Below are 17,491 nucleotides of genomic sequence, written 5' to 3' on the forward strand. Positions count from 1 at the left end.
AAAGGGCCAGGTATCCACAGTCTCGGTTCAACCTCCGGGCCATGGATTCCGGCATGCGATAAAGTGTAACACATCGCGTCTTCTCAGCCCACTCAAATTGCAGTCTATTCTGCAGCAGCACAGGAAAAAACAAAATTATACCGACCCGACGGAGCTGTTGGAACGTGATGCAATGCTTTAGTGAAGTGGCTAATTAAACGCTTTAAACTAATGGCGATGCATACAACATTGTTTTATTTCATCCCTATGCAACGTGGAGTATCGCGCAACGTTTATATTTGTCCACCGCGATAGTCAAAGCTTTATTCTCACGCAATATTATGTTTGTGCACTACATACCTCGCAAGTCGTGCCGAAATGCAAACACCAAATCAGGGGGAAGTACAGTGTCAGATGTCTACTCAGCGATATCACGAGGACAACAGCCATGTATGATGCCTGTCAAGAGAACGTCTTGCTGATTTGCCGGGCAGGTGCGTGTAATCGCTATGCTGCAAGCACGTTGCAGAACAACAGTTTTATTGCACTTCATTAACCGCTTCACAAAAGATACGCTTCAAATAGATCCTAAAATGAGCGTCAGATCTGCGTGTTTATTTTTATTTTTTGTATAAACTCTTTGCAAAACCACTTTTCATAGCCACACAGAAAGAGCAAATGGTAGCCTGCATTTGGTACCCTCTTTTGTTACGAAGTGCTGATTTTGAGCGAGTTTGACGTTATGTGAATCTTGTAGCGCTATAAGGCAACTGACATCAAGGTAGGCAAGGTGCTTTTGTAACACTCAGGTTCCGCATTCACCTTGCTCTCGAGACGGCGCATAGAAAGAGACGGGCTTATTGCCCTATAGCTCCTGATTCAGAAAAAAAAAAAGAAAATCGTAGAGGACTTGGATTTTGAGCCTTATCGGCCCAGTACCACGATCTTCAACGGACTATACATTGTCGCTGTCGTTGTTTGCTCGGCGCATTTCTTTCATTGGCTCATCGCAGTGATCAAAAGCTGTTTCTACTGCCCGCTTCGTGCTTGTGACGCGCGGTAGTAATTGCTCTCTCGAGATCCTCTTTTTCCTCTCTCATCACGAATGCTACAGACCAACAACACCTAGTCAAGATCACACCATATGAAGCCACAGATAACATAGGGAAAGTTTATTGTCATGTTTTAATTGAAATGATCAGGTAAAGAGAAAGGAAAGTGGTCAAAAAGCTAAATTGCTGTCGGTGGGGAGTAAACCCCCATCCCTTCCATCACACGTGTGGTGCTTTACAAAAATAAACTACCACGACTTTTTTTTTAATTTTTATTGGACTCCATCCCTCCGGCCACTTTCTCCGATATCAGTGTAGAAGTTTAGTCCTGGAAACGTTAAAAAGGTAATTAAATTCTAGGGTTTTACGTTCCTAAACTACGAATGGTTATTAGACACGCCACAGTAGGGCGGCTCCTAGTTAATTTTAACCTCCTTTTTTTTTTAAGTGCACAGAAACCCAAGTGCACGGGTCTTTTTTTGCATTTCTCCCTGTCGAAACGCGACCGCCGCGGCTGGAATCATACCCGTGAGCTCGAGCTTAGCAGTGGAATTCCGAAGCCATTAGGGTATACCGCGGCGGGTGGTGGGAGGGCTGCTGCAGCTCCGCTTTGGCCTTGATTGCTGTCTTGACGGTTGTGGCTAGCAAAACGATCAGACCCTCGGATCTTCTGACTCATTTGGCTTAATATATAGCCTAGATGGTGTTGCGCAGACATGCGAATGACTACCGAAATTTCCTTTCGATACTTTTTTTCAATACCCGAAACTTTCGCGTCTACATTTGATCACAAGCCGACACGATTTTCGCGCCGTCCACCCAAATAGTCATGGAGGGAATAAAGCGTAGCAGAGGTCCCGGTTAGCCCGTATCAGTTGAGTATGGCGGAAATGTGGTGTTTTGTGCAAAGTGTAGCACTATAGGACTGGCGTGCCAAACATCAACGTTGCCATAGCAACCGCGCTCCTCAAGCTCTCGCTGCTGCTCTTGGTCTCTGAAAAGTCTTCTCTGGACCTCAATAGAGTTGTTTCATTCACTCACTCTGAAAAGTGACATAAGTTGTGTGTTTATTTTTTTTGGGGGGGGACCGCGTCTTTTCGCAGCACATTCCGTTAGCGAGACAAGCTGACTTTCAATTGAGGTGTGTAAGCTTGAAAGGTGTGTTTAGTGTCTTTGGGAGTGAGCGTCAGCCAGCAACAGAGACACTCAAGTAATCACGGCGCGAGTCCTCGCCGTCGTCTTCAATGTGCCACGGAATACCACAGGAACGCGTCTGCTTCACTAAAACTATTACAGAAGCTTTGTAGGCTTTGCTCTGACGTGTGTCGGCAGCACACATTTCCGGCAGCTCGTAGCAATGCAAGTTCAAAGCTCGCGCCTATCTGCTCCGGCGAGCTGATTGGAGGTGCAAAGGGAAAGATGGCACACCAACATGGCTGCACTTCCGGCTTCAAAATTGTGACGTCAGGGCCTCTCCTATTTTTGGGTCTTTCCTTCATGCAAATAGTGTTAATTACCACTTAATACGAGGCCAATCACTTGTCGTAAATGAGTGGCTCACGTTGCGCAGGGAGGAGAACACACCTTCGACCTCGCGAATGTTTGTTCGTCGTTCAATGGAATGACGGCTATTTTTGCACGCAACTCTTACGGAGGAAATGAAGCTATACACATAAAGTATCCGCTGCAATTCCCCGCCTTTTTTTCGACGCCCGAATTCTTATTTACTGCGTCAGTCTCTTCTGCTTAGACGAGAAGCCGCTCACGGAAGAAAAACACTTAGGACCCTTGGCCACTGAGCTGTAAAGCGTAAGCAGAAGGTCCACTGGAGTGCTACAGTGTGTTGCAAGAAAGTAACAGAGGCCGCATATACTGGACCCTCAAATTCCGCCATGTTGTAGAGTTTCAATTGCCATTTGGTTTTTGAGCCAATCACAGAGGGCGCAGCCTCCATGTGAGCCAATGAGAGCCTTCGAAATGACAAATTTCACAGTATATGACGTAATTTGAGTTTCCAGAATAGCACTAAGGATTCTGCATCCGCCTTCGACGGAAGTAGTGAGCGTTTTCTTGCGATATTTGCTTGGACAGTGACCCCTTGTAGCCACGCGCTATTTCGGTGCCAATAACGAAACTGTAACTCGGTGCGCAAAAGTCAATAGTCCTCATGAAATCAAAGCTTTGTGACCGCGTAGATTGCCCCCATGTCCTTTGTCCTTTGTTTTACCGACTACGCACTGAAACATATATAGTATAGTACGTTTCCCGCTGGAATGTTCGGCTGGTTTGCAAACAACAGGTCACAGCCCAAGGACAGCGCGAGAAAGTCAAAAAGGCATGAAGGCCGGAAAAGCAGCAGCTGCACTCGGTGCTTTCATTGCGGTTGCGCCCTTCAGCCGCTATACACTCACAATATTTTTCGCACGTATATAGACTATCCTTGACTGCGAATGCAATCCTCGACGGTGGGTATTCGCACAGGAAAGGTAAATTGCGGGGAGACCCAGCTCTCGTGACAGCACTGTGACATCTCATTTATCAACTTGTGAAACTGCGTCTTAGGTCCAAAGCATGTCCTCAATTTAGGTTTCCTTTATGTTTACGCTTCAAGTATGCGTCTGTTTTTACCATTTCCCTGCATGGGTCCATGTCAGCGTGAGGAGTACGATTTTTTTTTTTTTTTGTGAATGTAGTACTTGAATTACATTTCTGTTCAACACGAGGTGTGTAGCCAGCTTTCGTTGCGAATAAACGTGCGCTGAAAATTACTACACAATCTAACCACGGGCTATTTGCACTGAAGACGTCGCACTCGAAGCGCGACTGAAGAGGGCCATGTGTATTGGTGCTGGACAGATTTTACACGATGCCACAAAGCGTCTGCTGTATCTATAACGTTGGTGTAGGTGTGCCCACCGCTACCGCTATATATGCAGTTGAGTGATTCGAACATAAAGCTGTGTCTTTAAAGGCACAATTTTAGCTGTATTAGCAATGCACCTTTAGAACTGATGTTAAACAGCGCGAATAAAACAAGGACACGAAGAAACAAATACGACAGAGAAGCACTTGATCAAAAGCGAAAAATGAGCAGGTGATGTGACCTAACAAGTGGTAGTTTTGACGTGCTAACACCGATAAATATTCTTCGTTTTTACCTGATCTATTTGATGACGTTTGACGACGTAGTACATGTCGGGTTTATATATCCTCTAACCTTTCGAATAAACGTTCAATTTCAAGTAGCGCTGTGTCTTGCCTTTCTAGTGCATTAGCTTGTGTCCCGTTATTTTGCGCTCCGAATTAGCCATGAGAAGCTCTTGTCTGTGGTATTTGTTTCTTCGTGTCTTTGTTTCACTCGCGCTCTCAGCTCCTCAGTTCTAAATATGAACCGACTAGCCCTCATCAAGGTTTTTGAAATACACCCTTCTAAAACACCACGAACGCCGCTATTAAAGTGAGAAGGTTAAACAACCTGCTGCTGCCGATATAAAGCCAACATTTTTTTTTTTTCATTTTTTTTTTCATTTTGTCTCTCGGAATGCGGTCTTCTTGCCCATGAGTCAAATCTATAATTTCGGTCCATAACCGAAACATTGACATCACAGAATCTTAGATTAGTGCTCAAGGTGATCGGCCATGAAAACTCGAGATCGTATATACATATTCGTATAGCAGTTGGGAGAATTCACCGCCACGGAGTGTCGCGGCGTTGCACCAGTAGTTTCAATCAGGGTAAAAGCGTTAGTTTGCGGCAGCCCGAGAACACCCTACCCAGCTGCTTGCGTGCGTGGCGCGAGCGGCCATCTGCACGCGTGGGCAATTTTAGGCTCCTTAAAGCTGTGGACTGCATTTCGAAAACAACACGGTTGCAAACTATACAATAAGATTGCTTTCTAATGCACCAAGTAGTCTGCGCATATATATATAGATTTTTTTTCTTTACAGGCTCAGGATACATTGACATGCTTGAAACACTTCTATTGGTAGCCAACAGCGCCATTCAAAATTTCAATCTAAACACAATAGAGTACCGGCCACACATTTCTTGCGCAAGGTTATAGTTACATTATTATGCACCATCAGAGTGAATGTGCAGCAATGTGTAATGTACGACAATTCTGGAAAATGAAGTTAAATATGAACCTAATTCTACAAAATCAGTTTTAACGCACTCGATCCCTGTCTTTTTTTTTCAAGCGAAGCTTGTATACGCTAGCCTGCGCCGGCGATGTAACGCTAAAACAACTACAGCTCATACCCGCATTGGATATGCGGGTATGAGCTAGGGACAAGAAATAAAGAAAGACAGAAAGAAGGAAATAGAGAAAGAAAGAAGAAAGGAAAGAAAGATAGAAAGAAGAAAGAAAGGAAGGAAGAAAGAAAGAGCAGGTGCGGGGAAAGCTGCGCTGGTGCGGATCACGTGACGCGCGTGACCAATCAGGGTCGTTTGGTGTGTCACGGGGAGGGAAATGGAAGGAAAAGGGGTCGGCGTGCGCTCCACCGAACTTCCTTGCCTCAGATCAGTTTCGGCTACCGGATGGGAAGGCCCCGCGTGGTGCGTTCCGCCGAGGAGCAGGCTGCGTTTGACCAACGGCGCCGCAAACTCGCTGGGGAAAGGACTCGTCGTCGACGTGCCGATTCTATCGTGAGGGCTTCCGAAGCCCAGGCGAAACCCCGAGTTGCTGACACCGAGTTGCGGGATCGCGTTGTTGAGGCCAAACGTCAGCAAAGAGCCGCCTACCCTGAGTTTAGGGCAAATGAAACGGAACGCCTGCGACAGCGTCGTATTGCCACAAGCTTCGCTTACCCCATTTCCTCCGCGGTGGAAGTGCTCTGAATTTTTTATGTAAAACTTTTCCTGTTTCAGCAGTGCCTTAACCTTGGCTTTGCCTACAATTGCGGAGTTTTTCTGCGGCTATACCTTCGGATATTCCAGCTATAATCCACACTTTCTTTCTCCCTATTACTTTTTCCACAGAACCCTATCTTGGGGTTTCACCGAGAAAACCACCCGATGACAACAATGCCAAGCGTGGTTTTTGACAATAAGTTGAGATAAGACTACACCGTGGTAGAGGCATATGCTCGCCCCAATTGCTGGAACAGAGACAAGCCCACCTTTTTCGCATCTGATCCTTCGTAATAAGTGGTTCGTAATCAACTGCGCTTAGAATATTGCTTACTGCAAACTTACCGAGAGAAGTTTCCATGCAGGTGCCGGAGTTCACTATGTAAACGTCCCGTAGGACCTCGGTTCCAATTTCTAGCGGCGCGTCGCATCGTATTTCTAGCGCAATGTGTTCGTGTAAACTGCGGAAATGCTTTAGGAAAGTAAATCGCATTTATGCGACAGGAGAGCACAGTTTGAGGCAGGGTAAGCCGTCTCGCGCGGTTCATGCAAACGCTGGCTTCTCCTATTGAGGGGGAAGGGCGGCTGCAGCCATTCCACTCACCAGTGGAATGCAAAATCGCTGGGAACAAGTTCTAGCTTGTTCCAGATGAAAGTAAATGCGTTACATGTAAACGATGTTGCGTAGTATAATTACCATGATGCGCTAAGAAATGTGACAAGCTACTGTCGCATTATTGTAAACGCTATGCTAAATTTTCACAATGACCTGACATCACCAGTGGACCTGAATTTCACAGAGAAGGAGTTCATTAAATGGACGGTTATCAAAAGAGAATATATGTTCGGTGTCCAAGTTAACATTGTGCTTTGCACATTGTCAATGTGTATGGCTGGTGGTGCATCACATTCGATCAATATTCTTTCACGTGAAAGTGTTTTCTTAGAGCTAGTTTTGTATAGAGGGGGCCCATTCCAATTAACAAGTTATTCGTTCGTGGACCATCGCCTGTTGTAATTTTTCCTTAACTTTTATTAGCCTGGCTGGATGAATAGGACTTTTTAATGGACGGGCTCTATTCTTTGTAAGATACAAAATAAATTAGTTTCCGTACCATTTTACAATGGTCAAGGATCGGTTGAAAATTGTGTTGTGAAAGTAGCTTGCACAAGAAAAGCACTCTCAGACGTACTCTCAGATGTGTAGCACGAAGAACACAAGGAAACCAATGCAGAAGTTTCTCAGAACGAAAGATTCGCAATTGAATACTTTTCTTCTGAGAATTCCTGACGGGGTTTCTTTTTTAGCTTCGTGCTGCTCTCGGGCAAATACCAACTTTTACATTTCGTGAAACTTCCCGCATCATCAGGATTTCCGCAAAATTGATTTTTCATAAATGTCACTCTGTGTGCATTCAGAGAGACACGTACAAAACGTCTCTCCGTCTGTTGTATATTTCGTGACGTATTAGTCTTAGTTATTTCCGATGCCGCGGGCTTTTATTGATTGCGTTTCCTGGTAATCCTCAGTCGCGCTCCTCAAGGCGGACGCCGTCCGCTGCAAGAACTATCACCACTTCCAAGGAACTTCCCTCCCGTCGATTATCTTCCGCAGTAAGAGCTTTAGTTTGTCCGCAAACTTCCTACCTTTTGTGAATTGCCGTGTTATCGGAGACGTAAACGTGAATGAACGGGTTGGTGGCGCCTTCTGGTGGCGCAGACCGCAATTAGACATGTGCGGAGCTATTATTGCAGTAACCAAGTATTGACCCTTTTCGCGGCGATGCCGTGGGCGCTGCCATTTTTGATCACGTGGTGACGCGTCCATTGCTTGCCTCAACTGCCTCCATTGCCTCCTTGTTTACAATGGAAGTGTATGACGCCGGCGCGGCTTAGAAAACCTCTGTTTTGGGAAATATCGTAGACGGTGACAGGGTGAACGACACGAAGCTTTGATCACAGCTTCAGAGGGCATGGAAAAGGTTTTGTCGGAGCTGATTAACCTATGTCCAAACGGCGCAAGCAGCGTATATTGTGCTTGTTCTAAAAGCGGGGCTAAATATGTATTCCAAGCTATCCAAACATTTCACTCATGAATTGAATCAAGATTAGTGTGTTTTGCTCTTTGTACTTTATTTGGCAAATATTTTGAAGCAGCGGCTTGTCAGTTTCTGACTCAGTGAAGTTCCTCAGTGTGGCCACTATCTGATTATTTTCTGCCTAATCGCTCGCGGGTGTGCTCAGTTCCGATAGATTTTTTCTTGCTGCGCACAAGGCTTGAAACATAGCTGTTCTGCACATTTCAATACCGTGTAGCAAATGCGTATTATCGCGAGTAACTCGCTTACTCTTGTGGACCGTCACGAAACATACAGCTTCGACAATTCGTGCGTTATCGATGTAGTACCGTCACTTATTGTGCGTATGTAGTGCGCATATATTCAAGTGTGTGCCCATTCACTTATTCTTGATATGTCGGCGATAGAGTGGGCGTAAGTTTTCCTGCCATTTGGGATAGATGTGTACAGATATCGTGCGCGAAACTTACTATGACAGGAAGCGGCGCTACTCCTTTTTGTCATTGTTTAACGAGTGGTACTCACTCTTGCCGACGTTCTGGGGCTGAAGCCCTTCCTTAGAAGGTTAGCGATACACTGCTGGCGGATGAGCAAATTTCTGTATCCTCGAGGAAATCCGTACATTTGGAAGTGTCGGTAACACGTTCGTACAGTTGCAGCAGCGGTCCGCGAACTTGGCCACACCGATTCATTCCATTCCTTAACATGCCAGTCACTATTTTTGCAGCCAACTACTGCACACGTCTTCAATCCAAATGATTCAATCTAGCATGATTGGAGCACAGTGCGATAGCGAAAACTATGTTGCATTTCCGACAGCTGATCGCACAGAAGCAAGGTAGAAGTGGTAGTGGTTTCGTATTCGTGCGCGGTCGCTAAGGAGACGTATGGCGCGCCGCCGTAAGCGCCATCTCGTTTGTCTAAAACAAACTGCTTCGCGAAAAGGGTCAATATTCCACATCGCTGCTGGTGTAACTTGTCGGCGTAATCGTGAACACGTTACTTTTTTAAATGGCAAGAACGCTCATGGAAGACGAAAACGTGTCTATAAGGCATTGTGGTTTATACAAAGCAGCAAAGATGTCGCTGATTGTTAGAAGTGCGAATAAAGAATTGAATATGTCTTACATGTGTCGCCAGAGGCTAAACAATTAGGTACAGAAACAACGAAAAAAAAGTGTGAACGCCAGTGCGGGCGGGCTGGCTGGCTGGCGTGCGTGCGTGTGTGCTAATGTGCACGCCATACTCGACTGACCTACACAGTGCCTTTTGTCGATACTACCGCTTCCTATAGACGTTAAACGTTTGCGTCCACCCTACCCCATTCCAACAAAGTGAAAGAGCGAGTTGGTTGCTCTATCTAAAATGCGATCAGCTGTATGATAGCAGTATGACAATTTCTTCCCGCTCAATGGCGCAATACTCTTATTCCTGTTAAACAGCGCTGCCCGGATTAGGAGTCGCGTCTTATTTTGTTTAATTATTATTGTCGTGTACTTCGGCGACTTGCCACAAGGCACGGACATTATCAACGTGACTCAAACGAAATACATGCAACCTTGTTTGGCACTGGTATTGCTACTCTGCTTCTAAAGCCATTCGTACCTGCTCTTGTGGAGTGTGGCTGTCAAAAAAAGGAAATGGAGTTGTGGTTGTCACATCTACCTAATACGCGGAAGGTTCCAGGTTCGATCCCCACGGCAAGAACAGTTCTTTTTCTTTAAATCATTTTTTCTTTTCATTTTTTTGTGTAGTTCGGCGACTTACCTCAAGGCATGCACACCAATATTAACAACGGGCTTCAAATAAATGCGTTCAACCTTGTTTGGTCAAGATATGTTGTTCTAAGACGTCGCCGCGGCTGTTCTTGTGGTGTAGTGGTTATCACATCCGCCTAACACGCGGAAGGTCCCAGGTTCGATCCCTGGCAAGAACAGTTTTTTTTTTTTCTTACATCATTTTCAATTTTTTTTAATTCGGCGACTTACCTCAAGGCATGTACACCAATATTAACAGCAGACCTTAAATAAATGCGAAATGCGGAAACAGCCGTGTACTTAGATTGAGGTGCACGTTAAAGAACCCCAGGTTGTCCAAATTTCCGGAGTCCCCCACTGCGGCGTGCCTCATAATCAAATCGTGGTTTTGGCTCGTAAAACCCCATAATTTTTTTTTTCAAATAAATGCGTGCAACCTTGTTTGGTCAAGATATGTTGTTCTAAGACGTCGTCGTGCGTGTTCTTGTGGTGTAGATTCCACAACTTTTTTTTTTACAAATTACACACTGAAACATTGCCCGTTAAAACATGGCTGCATAAAAAGAATATTTTCGTTTCGTCTGTTAACTGTCGCCCATGTGACGTGCCTGAAACCATTGAACACTGTTTTATTGTTTGTAAAGATGCCATTTTATTTTGGGATGTTATCCATAGAAATTTGCAAAAATATTTTGATCTAAACTCTCACAGTATCCGATATCTTGTTGCACCGTATGAAGATGTTCCATTCGATATGTTTTTACTGATAGGCCTTCATAGCCTATGGAAATCTCGTACGCAAGACCGAAATGCAGAAAAAACAATTTCCTCGAGATCACATTTCGTTCAGATGATCATACACTTAAAGGACATTTACGACCAGGAAGAATGTCAGCCGGCTTGGTATCCACTTTTGATTAGGTGTTTAACTTCCCCTTACAAGTTTTTGCTGTGAAGGACGGTGTTGCTGTGTGTGACGTTATCTTCATATGGACTGCTCGTTGACGTTTGATCAGTTATGTCCACCTGGTGCTCATATTATTGTAAATAGTTCCTGTAAATACAACATTTCATTCATAGTAGTAAATACCATGCTCAACAAAACAAGTGTTCCTGTGGTGTAGTGGTTATCACATCCGCCTAACACGCGGAAGGTCCCAGGTTCGATACCTGGCATGAACAGTTCTTTTTTCCTTAAATCATTTTTAGTTGTTTTTTTTTTAATTCGGAGACTTACCTCAAGGCCTGTACACCAATATTAACAACGGGCCTTAAATAAATGCGTGCAACCTTGTTTGGTCAAGATATGTTGTTCTAAGACGTCGTCGTGCCTGTTCTTGTGGTGTATATTCCACTTCTGGCCATCGTAGCGGGCGGACGTGCGTCTCATGAGCTCCCAAGGAGCAGGTATAGCCACCCCCCGAGGCAGCGGTAACAGGTTAACCGAGATGTTCAGCGAGGACTACCAAATTGTTTTGCCGACTTTGCCCTCAGGTACGACTGTCAAGGACACTGTTTTTACACGCCGATTTGAAAGCCAGGCCGTATATGGTCCAACATTTTAGAGATTCATTCGAGCAACTTTCGCTACTGCCGGAAGTGGTCGCACTAGGTGCTTATCAAATGAATCATGTCTGGGCGGTGACGTTCTGTGACAACGAAGCAAAGAAAAAGATGCTGGCAGCTGGAAACTTCACTGTGAAAGACCGACGCTGCGTTGTAGTCGATCCGTGCAACCAGGCGCTAAGGATAAAGCTGTACTGGCTTTTGCATGGTGTTCCCGATGAAGACCTGCGCACTGCAGTGGCTCCATTTGGCAAAGTCCTGGAAGCCCCCAGAGATAAGTGGCGTGTTCAAGGCTGTAACGACAAGAATACTACAACGAGGTCAGTGACCTTACAACTCAAGGTGGGTGGGACTACGGATGATTTGCCGCATCAACTGCGAGTTGCGGAAGACTTGGCGCTTGTCTCTGTTCCGGGCAAAGCACCGCTCTGCCTCCTGTGTCACGGCATCGGACACATTCGACGAGACTGTCGTGTCCCACGCTGTGGCCATTGTCGCCGCTATGGCACGATGAGACCATGTGCGTGCGATCTTATGCATCAGTAGCTGGACCACCGCGAAGTTATGATACGTCGGAACATATTATGGACCTGAATGACGCCAAGGAAGCTACAAGGGAAGATGAGCACGAAGACTCCGCTGTGGCAACTGTTGAGACAAAGCCATCAGGAAAGAAAGATACGAACACGAAGGACACCAACGAAGACGAAGGCCCCGTACCCACGGCAACTAACACAGTCAAAGAGCCCGCTAGTCAACATGAAGTTGCTAGTACGATTATGCCTTCGAAAGATATAATTGAAGTGACGGAAGGTCCCGAGGTCGCAATGGAAACCGTTACCAGCGCTGAGGCAAAGCGTACCCGTGATGAAACCCAAGACAAGAGACAGAACAACGGCCAGACGAGCACAGGGGAACCGCCTACGAAGACGGGCACTGCTCGTCGCAGCATCACGCATTTCAAGCCTAATGTACCCCCTGACCGGAGACCAACGCCCACAGAGCCCCCGCCTTAGCGAGGGAACTGTTTGTGTAGTGAGAACTCGAACAGTCCGATCATTGATCGGGCCTCTTTTTGTCACAAGATGGCTCTAAACCCACCAGCAACAAAAACGAGGTCGGAGTTTACCATTCTGTCGAACAGCGATGTGAGTACAAGTATTGTAAAACCAGTTTAATATGGCTAACAAACTAAAATTTCCTTTACGCATAGCGACCTTAAATGTGCGTGGCTTGTCAGCCCGCAGGAAACCATACCAGCTAAGTCGCCTTCTCTTAGAAAACGATCTGGATCTGATCACCGTACAAGAAACAAAAATTGAGACCCAAGAGCAAACAGATCGAATGGTGGAAACTTTCAGAGCTAGATAGTAATATTTGCGTGTCGCATGCTGTGGGTGCGTCTGGAGGCTGTTTGATATTATATCGAAATTCTATAGATATTGTTGAAGAAGCAGTTACAGCATGCCAGTGTGGCCTGTTTGCTGTGTTGGATTTTGGCTTTAGCGGTATGTTATGGCGTGCCCTATGCCTTTACGCGCCTAATAGAGCCCAAGAAAGACGTGATTTTTTTTTTGAAACTATACAATCGTATGTAAAGTGTGACCGAAATGTTATTCTGTTTGGCGACTTTAATTGTGTGCAAAGACCTGAGGATAGAAGTAAAAAGTTACTGGCGAGAGACAAAAGTGCGATGTATTTGACAGAATTTGTAAATGAATATCACCTAGAAGATGTAGGAAGCGTACTAGTCTCTGGAAACGACACCGCGTACACCCACTTTCAAGGTGATTGCCATGCCAGGTTAGACCGCATATATCTGCCTGCTCTTTTTCTGCATGAATGTGTTCACTATCACGTCAAATGTGTTAGTTTCAGCGATCACTGTTTAGTAACAGTTACTATGGGCACAAAAGAAAATGCTTCCAAATTTAATTGGTTTACTTGGAAGTTCAAAGATAAATTATTACAAGATCAACCTTTTCTTGAAAAACTAAAAGAAAATATACATAACTTGTTGTGTGATGAGTCAAGTAGCATTTCAGCTTCATGGGAAATGTTTAAATCAGACATAAAACTTGCTGCGATTGACCGAGCATGTGTGCTGCGCAGAAAAGAAAAAGAGAAAGAAAGGGAACTTTATACCACACTATAATTTATGATTGCAACGGAAAACTCCAAGCCGGGTTTGTTTGCAAAGCTAATAAAAGAAATCAAAACTAAGCTAGAACCAGTTGACATTGAAAGATATCGAGGCGCAGTAGTCAGGGCACACGCGGAGCGGTTTTGGTGCGGGGAAACGCCCACCAAACGGGCGCTGGGCGATGAAAAGCGGCATGCAGTAAAAAAAAGAAATAAACGAAATTTGTTATCACAACAGTGTTACCAGAGATAGTAACATCATTGAAATGGCCGTCGTTGAGCGCTTCCGTAACTTACTAAATCATAACAAAGAAAACAGCGAGTTGTTTAAAAGTAACTTCCTGCCACTAATGCCTAAATTAGAAAAAAGAACTATGTGAGGAGCTAGAAAGACCAATTAGCGTAAAAGAAGTTGAAAACGCAATTGACGAGTTAAGCCTTGGCAAATCACCTGGACCAGATGGTCTAGGTGCCGATTTCTATAAATGTTTTAAAGCAGAAATGGCAGAAGTATTGCACCGCATAATAAATGAGTGTTACTAAATGAAAAGGATGCCCCCATCATTTAGGATGACACATGTGGTACTAATTCCAAAGACCAATGATCCTTTAAAGTTACGCTCTGTAGAGGCTTACAGACCAATAAGCCTCACAAATGTTGATTACAAAGTTCACATGAAAGTGCTTGCTAAGCGACTTCAAAAAGTAATTAAAATACTAATTGGACCTCACCAGACCTGTGGAATCCAAGGAATAACGATATACACTAATATCCACGTTGCCAGAAGCATACTTGAATCATGTGATGCTGAAGAAGGTCGGGTTGCCATGCTACAGTTAGACCTTGAAAAGGCATTTGATAAGGTTACACACGAAATTTTGCTATTAATACTGGAACGCACCAATGTAGGTTCTGTCATTCTAGACAGTGTCCGAATGGCTTATGAAGGCTCTACCACTAAACTAGTAATAAATAAGCAACTTAGTGAAAGTGTAACAGTTACCTCTAGTCTACGCCAAGCATGTCCAGTCTCGTTTTTGTTATTTGCTCTGTATGTAGAACCTTTCTGTTTAAAGATTCTTCAGAACCCCACTATTCAAGGCTTCCGATACTGTAATAAGGAAGTCAAAGTGTTAGCATATGCCGATGACATTGCTGTGTTTTGTTCAGACATAAAAAGTGTTCAAATAGTAGTGAGACTACAGCCTATTGTAAAGCCACAGGAAGTGCTGTTAACTGGACAAAAAGTCTCGGCATTTGGAATGGAAACTGGCCAGTCACACCAGAGGTGTACTTCAACATGCAATGGTCGAATTCACCAAACGTATACCTTGGAGTGCCACTGCAACACCATAATTCAACGACTGGTTATTGGCTTGAGGAAGCTAATAGAGTAAGAGATCAGACTCAGAAATGGGGCGTTCACAAATTCTCAGTGTTTACAAGAGCAAATGTGTGCAATACACTTCTAGTGGCCAAAATATTCTATGTATTGCAGGCATTGAGTATGACAAGAATGACAATACAGCAACTCCACCGAGTGTTTGCAGTTTTTATTTGGCGCTCCAGTTGGGAGCGCACAAGCCGGTGCAATATGTTTCATGCGGTGCGAAATGGCGGACTAGGGCTGTCGCATTTGTTCTTGAAACAAGTAGTTTCAAGATTTATCTTTTTGTGCGATCAGAGTGATACGTTTTTGAGAACTGTAATACAAGTACGCCTGCGTGACCATCTTGCGGATTATGTTGTGTCAACCAGCGCTGCAACACATGGTGCACTACCATGTTTTCTGCGCACCTTTATATAGGGCAAAATATTATTTGGGTGTTGAAAGAAACGTGTTGAAAAGAGTTAAGCGAATGCCTGTACGAAGCTCTGCGAAAACATTTTTCTTTCAATTGCACACAGAAACGGTCCATGTGAAGCCATGGCCTCAAAGCAAGGGTATTTTTGTTCCCTGGACAATAAACTGCAGAATATGCCAGATACCAGAATCTATTGAGCATATATTTCTGGATTGCCACGATGCACAATTTTTGTGGGACATTCTTCGGTGCACAATTAAAAAATATTTACTACTCTCACCATTTGGTATTCGGTTCTTGCCTTATGATGAAACAGGAGGCGTTGATAGTGATATGGTTATGTTGCTTTGTATGCATGTACTTTGGAAAACACGGATAGGATAGGAATAAACTTTATATGTCCAACGGATATGGCTGTTGGTGCCCGGGGCTAGGCTGCCAGGGGTCCATCGCCGGAGAAAAATCTCTCGAGATCCTCGGCAATAGCCCTGGCCCGCTGGACGGCCCACTCCTGGTCTTCGGGTGCCTCGCTGAGGAGGGCGGCTTGCCATCTCTCTGTGAGGCGCCCGCCTTCAGACGGTCCTGATGTTGTCTTCTGCCTTCCTCTTGGTGCTTCTTGCTCATGGCGTTGACATTCCCAAAGGATATGGGCCATATCAGCCCGTTCGTGCTCGCACCAGGGGCAGCCGGGCGATGGGTGCCGCGTGGGCCACAGGCGGTGCAGGTGGTAGGGGTTGGTGAAAGTGCCTGTCTGCAACCGCCTCAGGTCGACTGCCTGGGACCTGTCCAGCCGCCCGTGGGGTTGTGGATATTTCTTGCGTTCTTTCTTGTAGTGACCAAGAACCTCTCGGTACGAGGCCGGAAACTCCGTGATGTCGCGGTTGGCGTCCCCGTGGCCCCCAGCTCCATCCGCCGCGATTTGGGTTGTGTTGGTAACTCCTCCGTTGGGGCCTGTTGTGTCTGGCGGTCCCTCGGGACAAAGGAGGCCTGCGCCGACTCAGACGCGCCAACCTGGCGCCCCTTTCTCGTGGCCGAGAATTGTCACCTGGGACTGAGGTATTATATCAGTTGGTCTCCGGGCTACCTCATGCGTGGCTAAACGGCAGCGTCGCCCCTTGGTGCGGTCCCGTGAATTACCAGCGCCGCCCGAACCACGACGACGCTACGCCGACTGCTGCCTTTCGAGACAGCCACCGCCCTACCTGGTTCCGCGAACTGACCGCTATGGAGAGGCGAATCTTGAAAGGGGCCAGTGTCTGGCAATCCCGGGGGAACGACATCAACGTTCGGTTCCCAGGGTGTCAACCGCTGCCTGTGTTCGGGGACGACCTAGCAAGACTGGAGGCGGAGCCCGGCGGGAAACGACGACACATCACGTGCGGGATATGGCCACCTGATCCAAGATGCTGATTGGCTAAAAGAACTACAGTGTGTTCCCTCGTCGAGTGAAAGAGGGAAACGAAAGGGATAAAACAGGGGACTTGAGTGAGACGCTTGACCATGTAAAGAGGCTTGACCATGTAGAGACGCTCGACCATGTAGAATGCTCGGAGATGTAAACGCTACCACATGCAAAGATGTTAGCACGTAGACGGCTCCAATATCATGGAGCCCATCTTGTAATATATCATGTACAGTGTATATAAAACAGTTTTCTAATCTCCCTGGATAACTCCTCCTCTTGGCACCTGGCACGGCACCATACATGGAAACCTTCGTGGACCCGCGGACCGTCACCATTCGCAACAGTGGCTGGCAGCTTATGGGATCGGCCGGCGTTGGCTACATCGGTGTGGTGAGTGCTACGTGTTTGCTTCTCTTTTCGCCAGACTCATTAGCGCAGGTTACTAAGTCGGTAATGATGATTTGGTGTTGTTAGTGATTTTGTCTCACAGACCAAGAATACAGTGTCTCGTGGGCTGAATTACTAAGGGGAAGAAACACAGGGTGCGCTGTAAATACGGATAAGTTTGAAATCCAGGAACTCCTCAAAAGTTGTGAGCCGATGGGCATTTTGGTTGTCCCTGCGGTAGGCAAAAGTCAACAATTGGAGCTTTTACAGAATGAGGAAGTGAGTGGGGAGAAGGCCGGAGAGGCCAGGAAAATTGTTTCGTAAGCGAAGAGAGGAAATTCTGCAATCTCCCAAAGTAGCAGCGATAAGGACGGGCTTAGTGCCGGAGTTTGCGCTTCATGTCGCCACAACTCTCTAGTACAAGTAGGTAGTTGCTAGAAGAGTAACTTTGTGTTTTCTGGCTGGCA

General features: G+C 45.7%; 2 non-coding genes across 2 annotated transcripts; both read left to right on the plus strand.

The window, feature by feature from the left end:
* The first annotated feature begins 9,824 nt into the window (after positions 1–9,824).
* Trnav-aac (transfer RNA valine (anticodon AAC)) lies at positions 9,825–9,897 on the plus strand. Its single transcript has one exon. It is a non-coding gene; the product is annotated as a tRNA-Val (tRNA).
* Positions 9,898–10,827: 930 nt separating this feature from the next.
* Trnav-aac (transfer RNA valine (anticodon AAC)) lies at positions 10,828–10,900 on the plus strand. The gene has a single exon. It is a non-coding gene; the product is annotated as a tRNA-Val (tRNA).
* The last annotated feature ends 6,591 nt before the right edge of the window (positions 10,901–17,491 follow it).

The sequence above is a fragment of the Dermacentor silvarum genome, chromosome 3 (genome assembly GCF_013339745.2).
Source record: "Dermacentor silvarum isolate Dsil-2018 chromosome 3, BIME_Dsil_1.4, whole genome shotgun sequence".
NCBI classification, from domain to species: Eukaryota; Metazoa; Arthropoda; class Arachnida; order Ixodida; family Ixodidae; genus Dermacentor; species Dermacentor silvarum.